This window comes from Eptesicus fuscus, chromosome 6 (genome assembly GCF_027574615.1).
Source record: "Eptesicus fuscus isolate TK198812 chromosome 6, DD_ASM_mEF_20220401, whole genome shotgun sequence".
NCBI lineage: Eukaryota > Metazoa > Chordata > Mammalia > Chiroptera > Vespertilionidae > Eptesicus > Eptesicus fuscus.
In genome coordinates this window covers 985,772-993,964 of record NC_072478.1, presented here as the reverse complement: position 1 = coordinate 993,964, position 8,193 = coordinate 985,772, and positions in this window count along the sequence as shown.

Here is an 8,193-nt window from a genome sequence, read left to right as displayed (position 1 = left end):
TGGTTCATAGGTCGATGCTCACCCACTGAGCCGTGCTGGCCAGGCAAGATGGTGCATCTTTAAAAGTTCTTATCAATGCCAGGCATTTAGCTCTGAATTCCGAAACAGGAGTGAGCACCAGTCAGGAGAGTACCTGCCACCGTGCAGCAACAGCCAGCTCTTCCAGCACAAAAGCGTTCTCATCCGATGTCTGAGCTTCCCGCGTGTCTCTCTCCCACGCTGTCAGCCCAGACGGCTTGTCATCGCCTCTCGTCTTTGTGTATTTATTATCTAATGGAGCAACACTCAAATGAAGTGCAAAATACACTTTCATGCCGTGACTCTCAGTACCAGAAGATGGCAAGGACATGGGGCAACTGGGATCCTCATATTCTGGTGGTTCATATCTAAACTGATGCAAAGAATTTAGAAATCTGCTGGCCAGCGTGGCTCAGTGGTTGAGCACTGACCTATGAGCCAGGAGGTCACAGTTAGATTCCCAGTCAGGGCACAAGCCCAGGTTGTGGGCTTAATCCCCAGTAGGGGGTGTGCAGGAGGCAGCTGATCAATGATTCTGTCTCATCATTGATGTTTCTATCTTTCTCCCTCTCCCTTCCTCTCTGAAATCAATAAAAAAATATGTATTTTTTAAATTGGGATCTAAACAACCGATGTGTGTGTTTTACCCTCTGCAGGCTGGAGGCTCACCCTGAGGCCCCTCTCCCTGGCAGCCGGTGGCTACTGCTCTCCTGTCCCCACCTGGTCTTCCTCGGGGCAGGAGCTTGCTTGGTGTCTCTCTGTTGTGCCCCAATGTGCCCTTAGAAGGACACAGTCAGATTAAATGGGTCCCCCCAATGGCCTCATGTTAACTTACTCCCTCTTTCCAGGCCCTATCCCCAAAGAGAGTCACATTCTGAGGTGCCGGAGACAAGGGGGGTGAGGGCTCCCAAATGTGGAACTTGAGGAGGACAAAATGCATCATAACAGTGACTGCTAGTGTCATCACCATGATTACTGCGTTAGTCTGTCTCAGCACACTCTAATTCATCTCATGGCTGTCCCTGCAGGCCCCTCTCCCCAGGCCCCTCCCTCCAGGGCTCCTCCTCACACTCCCACCAATCACAGGTTTTTCTCGCTACTCTTTTTTCTCTCTCTTTCATTCCATTTCTTTTCTCTAAGGAGTAAGAAGTACTTTTTGGCACATGCACAGGCAAAATCAATGAGTTCTTACACTCTTTACAGCGTGTAAAGAGTCCCTAATGATCTAAGCCCGTGGTCGGCAAACTGCGGCTCTCGAGTTCTGGTTTGCTGCTCTGTTGACTAATGGGTTTGCCGACCACTGATCTAAGCTGTCTGGATATGTTTGCTTATTTTGTCACATTATGTTTTTATCAATGCAAAACTGGTAATGGTTTTATTGTTCCCTTCTCCTAAATGACATGGAATAGAAAAAGATGTTGAATTAATCCCTCTTGCTGGTGTACTAGTATATATAGATGATATCTGTAGCATCTGTACTAATAAAAGGGTAATATGCTAATTAGGCTGGACATCTTCTGGACATCCTCCCAGACATCCTTCCGGACAAAGCCACGGTGGGGAGACGAGGCAGTTAGGGGGATCAGGCCAGCAGGGGAGAGCAGTTAGGAGGATCAGGCTGGCAGGCAGAGGTGATTAGGGTTGATCAGGCAGGCAGGGGTCCCAGATTGGAGAGGGTGCAGGCCGGGCTGAGGGACACCCCCCCCCCGCCCCAGCTGTGCACAAATTTTGTGCACCAGGCCACTAGTATTTTCTGTATTTTCCAAATGGGTAACATTTTAGCAGGTATCATTTCCTTTTAAAATAAAATAACAAAAAAACCTCATTACAGAAACAAACTTGATTTCAAAATGAAGATCCGTCCCACCATCCTATATAATAAAAGCCTAATATGCAAATTGACCCCTCAGGCCGTCGTTCACCTGGGAGTTCAACCGGGAGTTCAACTGCTCGCTGTGACATGCGCTGACCACCAGGGGGCCACACAGAACATGGTGTGCGTTGGCAACGCAGCCGTGGAGGTACTGCCAGGCCTGGATGGGCCCCGACAAGAATGAGACCGTGGCAGGATGGTGGAGCAGGTGAGCGGGTGGTGCCAGGCCAAGGTGGGGGGCGGGGCCACTGCCTGGCTCCAAGGCGCTGAGGAAGAAAGGGCAAATAGCAATATTAAAATATTTCTTCTAATTACTTTCCTTTCAATGTGCACGAATCTGTGCACGGGGCCACTAGTACATGATAATTTCAGGCATTTTGCAAACTGTCTTTTCATTGGACTGTAAGGAGAGGGCGGTGATGCGGCCTGTGGCGACTCCCAAACCACCTGCACCCCCGTGGGTGGCCTGTGGCCCATTCATTTCCTATGGACGCCTGTTCCCAGCCCCACCCGAGTCACACCCCAAGGCCATGCTCAGGTGGCACGACACCTTTCAACACACCTCACTGCAAAACAGCTTCCCACCAGCTGAAAAGGAAAATGGGTGAGATTAGATCTGGCATAAACATTGTATAAAAGGGAGAGGGAGAGAAAGAGAAACATCAAGGAGGAGAGAGAATCATGGATCGGCTGCCTCCTACACACCTCCTACTGGGGATCAAGCCGCAGCCCGGGCATGGGAGTCGAACTGTGACTTCCTGGTTCACAGGCCAATGCTCAACCACTGAGCCACACCCAGCTGGGTGAGAAGGTTACTTTTAATGCAGAAACCCATCTGCTGACCGTTAAATACTTTTTTCTCTTGGTCAGAACGTGGGAAGTCAGCAGTGTTCTCAAATATTGCACAATCCATCTATTGCTAACACATGTTCACAATTCCTGCCAGCTGGCCCCAGCAGAGGACCTTACTGTGTTAAGCAAATGTTTAGTAAACTTATTTTTTCAAAAATGTAAAAGGAGGTGGTGGGATTTGAAGGAACAATCTATAACAATAAAAGTGTAATATGCTAATTAGACCAGACAGCCGAACGACCTTCCAGACGTTCTTCTGGACAAACCTGTGGTGGCAGGGGCTGAGGCAGAGGCAGTTAGAGGTGATCAGGCAGGCAGGCGAGCAGTTAGGGGTGATCAGGCAGGCAGGAAAGTGGTTAGGGGTGATCAGGCAGGCAGGCAGGTAGGCGAGTGGTTAGGAGCCAGGGGTCTCAGATTGCAAGAGGGATGTCCGGCAGTCGGACAACCCCCGAGGGGTCCTGGATTGCAAGAGGGTTCAGGCTGGGTTGAGGGACCCCCGCCCTCCATGCATGAATTTCGTGCACCGGGCCTCTAGTTAACCTATAAACTCACTAAATAGGAGTCACTGGACAGAGCCTGGGGGTAAAACGAAGCCGGAAAGGGAAGCTGTACCTTTGAGACATTTACAAGACACTTCAGGAAACAAGCCACATAAATGGAAAATATCCAACCCCTCCGGCTGGCCTGCAGCTGAGAGGGGGGGCGTTGGAGGGGTCGGCAGCTCTCCTCCCTCTGCAGTGAGTCTGAAGGCAGGTTTTCCCTGGAGGTTGTCCTGCACCTACAGATGCAGCCACTCCCGGGCCCGCAGTTTCCCTGGGAAACGTGAGGAGCACCGCACTGGGCGCGCCGGATTCTCAAGACTCTTTAATTCCTACTGACTTGCCCTGGTTGGTGTGGCCTGGTGGAGAGAGCGTCAGCCTGTGGACCAAAGGTCCTGAGTTCGATTCCGGTCAAGGGCACGTACCTCAGTTGCAGGCTCCCCCCGGCCCAGGCCCTGGTCGGCCCATGCAGGAGACAACCAATTGATGTGTTTCTCTCGCATCAATGTTTCTCTCTGCCTTTCCTTCTCTCTTCCACTCTCCCTAAAAATCAATGGAAAAATATCCTCAGATGAAGATTTTAAAAAATTAAAAAAATAAAAGCCTACTAACTTGAAAAATATGAAAAGAAAATTATATATGAAAATCATTAACGGATAATAAAACTCATGCGGAATACTCCTTTATTGCAACTATTCGACTGCATTGGAACTCAGTGCGTTTGATTGCGTGGAAATAGTGGTTGGTGTGGGAGCGTCTCGTCTGCTTGATGTGTAGGAGGCAGGTCTCTCGGTGTCCTGGACGCTGCAGGCTTCTCACGGTCAAGCCCACACTAGGATTCCAATGGCATTGCTGCCCATTTAGCGCAAACAACAGTCAAACACAAAATGGACCCTTAGTTCTGTCTGGCACTCACACCATTAAACAGCAGGATTAAAACCATGTGATAATTTCATTCACCTCAAAGGAATAGAATGTCTTTACCAAAATAACATAAGAAGGAGAGATACAGCCAGCAGGCGTGGCTCCGTGGTTGAGCTTCGACCTATGAACCAGGAGGTCACAGTTCAATTCCAGTCAGGGCACCTGCCCGGGTTGTGGGCTCCATCCCCAGTGTGGGGTGTGCAGGAGGCAGCCGATCCATGATTCTCTCTCATCACTGATGTTTCTCTCTCCCTCTCCCTTCCTCTCTGAAATCATTAAAAATATTTTTTAAGAAACAGAAGGAGGGATATAAACATGTTTGGTTTGATCTAAATCGATACTAATCCTCTGGTGGGGACTCGGGTGTGGGAACTCCAGGCCCAGATCCGGGCAGTGGTGACCGCCTAACTGTTCTGTTTCCCTCATGGCCCCCGCCTGCAGGCCAGTCCCCCGACCTGTGCGGCTGCCCCCCGCCCATCTGCAGTGACGCTGTCAGTCTCACGCCCACCTGGCTCAGGCTGCCTCCCAGGAAAGCCGGTCTCTCGGGCCCAAAGCCACCGCGCCCGCCCTCGGCGTTGACACAAAACCTCCCACACTCATTAATAAGAAGGTGGGGTCACATTATTGTCATGAGAAACACCCGTTCCTTCCTGTTCTTTACAAATTTGAGCAGAATTTCGTTTTCCTTGGACTTCTGATCCGCTTCTCACATTTACAGGATGGGGAGCAGGCGGGGCCCGCGCCATCCCCTCCCACGCATGGTCCCCCACCTTCTTGGCTCCCCCAGACCCACAGCCACGTGCCCCTCACTGCTGGCTGCCATCCCCAAACCCACAGCGCAGGGCCAGCCACAGTGACCCGAGTTTGACTGGGTTCCTCTCCCGGCTGGTCCTGTCCTGGACAGCTCTGGGCTCCCCGTCTCCGCATGGCTCTGACCTCACTGCTCAGCCGCCACTTCCCCGAGGGCTCATCCACGTGCTCACGCCCATGTTCCTTTTCATTGATTTCTCTTTTTTTACTTTTTTAATATACTTTTATTGATTTCAGAGAGGAAAGGAGAGGGCAGGAGAGAGAAATATCAATGAGGACAGAGAATCATTGATCAGCTGCCTCCTGTATGCCCCGCCCCACTGGGGACCAAGCCCGCAACCCAGACATGTGCCCTTGACCGGAGTCAAACCCGGGACCCTTCAGTCCACAGGCTGACGCTCTGTCCACTGAGCCACACCGGCCAGCGCCATTATAGGATGTCTTACGCCCGACTTCTCGCTCTTCTCCAGTCCCGCGTGACAAGCCAGCTGTCCCCTCGAGGCTCCGTCCTGCACTGTGGCCTGCATTGTTAGGCTTCACTGCAGCGCCCTGAGCGACGGGCAGGTCTGCACCTGCGGGCCCCGCCACCCCTCCGCGGCATGTGGCCTTCCCGGACCCACGCTGAGCAGCTGGGGCTCAGCTAGTGAGACTCCCCCGCCCTGGCATCGCGGCTCCCACAGCAGAGATGTTCACAGTGGAATCCTCGGGACACGTCCTGGGACTGAGGGTTCCAGCAGTGGCGGGCCATGCCCAGAGGGCCAACAGGGAGCCAGTGAGGTCTGCAAAGGTGACGACCTGTCAGTCACCCCTGGGAGCCGGTCATTGGCCAGACCTGGCCCGGCCACCGGCCTCCATAAGGGCAGGAAGCCTGAGATAAACAAGCTCCTGAACAAAGGAGCCCCTGTTGTTCCTTCTCTCCCTCCCCCTCTCCCTCTCCCTTCCCCCTCCCCCTCGCTCCCCTTCTCCCTCTCTCTCTCCCTCTTCTTCTCTCCCTCCCCCTCACCCTCTCCCTTCCCCCTCCCCCTCGCTCCCCTTCTCCCTCTCTCTCTCCCTCTTCTTCTCTCCCTCCCCCTCAGCTCCCCCCCTCACCTTTCTTCCCCCTCCTTCTCCCTCCCTCACTGCTAGTACCAGGCTCGCAGGGTTCTCACTCCCCACAGTGGCCTGATGGCCTCAACCAGCCTGATGCTGACCTGGACCGGCCCACAGGGAGCAGGCGCTCTGGACTCTGGCTTTGCCCTCAGCTCGGCGGGAGCCCAGCTGCCCTCTCCAGGGCTGGGCTGAGGGACCTGGGGCTTGGGAAACATGGGATATAACTCCACACAAATGAAGCTCCCACCATCTCCTCCTCCCGCTGGCCTCTGCAATGCCTGTCCCAGCGCACCCGAGAGCCACTAGCAAGGAGAAAGGCCACACGCGTGTCCCCCTAGCATCGTGGGGGCTGAGGTGGCTGAGCGGCATTAGCAGGAGGCCGGGCGCTAGAACACGCATGGACACTGGGCGGGTGTGCGTCCCCTCTAAGGCTCTCTCCCAGCGACACGCTGCGTCTTACTCGGCCTCCCCCACATCGCATGTTCTTTCTAACTCACGGGTGGAGGAACCGGCACTGAATTCCTTGTTCCAGCAGGCGGCCTGATGATGACCAGGAAAGTCTGCGCAGCGGGAAAGCAGCCCCGATCCCACTCTTGACTGAGTGCATGTTTAGTGTGTTTCGCAGGAAAACGTCTTCGGGGTTCAAACACCCCAATAAACCCCTGCTCTAACCGTCCCCCCTCCCCTCCCCGCCTGAACGTCCCCTGTGCTGGGGACAACGCAGGAGGGAGAAACCATGTCCAGGGTGCGGGCCCACTCCAGGGGGAGCCAGACTCCTCTCGCAGCCCCCGCGCCCGCCCCGTCTCACCCCCAGGCCCGTGCCCGCCGCTAACCCGGTGAGGAAAACGCCAGGGAGTCTGTTCTCCCTGGGAGGAGCCGCCAGCCTGTTTCCCCAGGGCCCGGAGCAGGTTCCGAATCCTCCAGAAGCGACGCCCCCTCCAATGCCGCCTCTCGGGGGGAAAGGCTTGTCTCGTGTCTCCTGTCAGCTCCTCCTCCTCCGGGGCCCACGTGGACCCTTGCGTGGGGCTGGACTCTGCACAGGCCGCTCTCCCTGCTCTCCTCCCTGTTCACCCGGCAGCGCTGCCCCCTCTGGCCGCAGGTGTGGACGGCCTTCCGCTGCTGCAGGGGTGTACTTGGTGCCTGAGTCCTGGCACCCCGACAGGAAGGGAACACCACCCCCCCAGCAGACTCTGCTTCCTCCCCTGGGGCTTGGCGATGCTGTGCAGTCACCGCTCTGGGCAGCTTTTAGCGACTAGCCGGCGGCGACCAGCAGCCACGCACACCGTCTCCCTGACCAGCAGCCACGCACACTGTCTCCCTGACCAGCAGCCACGCACACTGTCTCCCTGACCAGCAGCCACGCACACCGTCTCCCTGACCAGCAGCCACGCACACCGTCTCCCTGACCAGCAGCCACGCACACCGTCTCCCTGACCAGCAGCCACACACACTGTCTCCCTGACCAGCAGCCACACACACTGTCTCCCTGACCAGCAGCCACACACACTGTCTCCCTGACCAGCAGCCACACACTGTCTCCCTGACCAGCAGCCACGCACACTGTCTCCCTGACCAGCAGCCACGCACACCGTCTCCCTGACCAGCAGCCACGCACACCGTCTCCCTGACCAGCAGCCACGCACACCGTCTCCCTGACCAGCAGCCACGCACACCGTCTCCCTGACCAGCAGCCACGCACACCGTCTCCCTGACCAGCAGCCACGCACACCGTCTCCCTGACCAGCAGCCACGCACACCGTCTCCCTGACCAGCAGCCACGCACACCGTCTCCCTGACCAGCAGCCACGCACCGTCTCCCTGACCAGCAGCCACACACACCGTCTCCCTGACCAGCAGCCACGCACACCGTCTCCCTGACCAGCAGCCACGCACACTGTCTCCCGGGGCAGCTGGTGCGAGTGGGCGTCCCCTCGGGTCTCCACGGGTGGAGGGGGTGAGGATGGAGGCTATTTCCCATCGGGGCCCCATGCTCCTAAAGAGGGAGGACCGCGGCTCGGCCAGCGGAACTGCGCACAAGTTCTGCACCCCATGCCTCCCTCCGGGAGGGAAGGCGACCTCGCGGGAGAG